Source organism: Bison bison, unplaced genomic scaffold (assembly GCF_000754665.1).
Source record: "Bison bison bison isolate TAMUID 2011002044 unplaced genomic scaffold, Bison_UMD1.0 scf7180017864376, whole genome shotgun sequence".
Classification (NCBI taxonomy): Eukaryota; Metazoa; Chordata; class Mammalia; order Artiodactyla; family Bovidae; genus Bison; species Bison bison.
Genome location: NW_011494948.1, coordinates 15,501,079 through 15,501,474, shown reverse-complemented (window position 1 = coordinate 15,501,474; position 396 = coordinate 15,501,079). Strand labels below are relative to the sequence as shown.

The 396-nt window shown below is 33.1% G+C and overlaps 1 protein-coding gene across 1 annotated transcript in view; it reads left to right on the top strand.

The window, feature by feature from the left end:
- SMC1A (structural maintenance of chromosomes 1A) overlaps positions 1-396 on the top strand; it is a 41,459-nt gene that overhangs the window by 12,740 nt on the left and 28,323 nt on the right. The gene's annotated exons all lie outside the window — the stretch shown is intronic.

Genomic DNA, 396 nt, shown 5'->3' with positions numbered 1-396 from the left:
CGCAAACAGTTGGACCTGACTTAGCAACTGAACAACAATTTAGCCTTATGCCATTAAGTATGATGTTACCTGTAGGGTTTTTCTTTATTAAAAAAGATCTTTTCAGGTTGAGGAAGTTCCTCTCTGTTCCTCGTATAGTAAAAGTTTTTCTTCTTATAATCATGAATAGACTTGGATTTTGTTGAATCCTTTTTCTGTGCAAGTTGATGTGCCAATCCCATATATCATTAGGATAAAGAAGGTCATGTGATGACTATTATTATTTTTTCTCCTGCTGATATGCTAGATTGCACTGACTGATTTTTGACTATTGAACCAGACTTTCATACTTGGAGTAAAACCTACATGTTTGTGCCATATTATTCTTTTTATATATTATTGGATTCCATTTGCTAA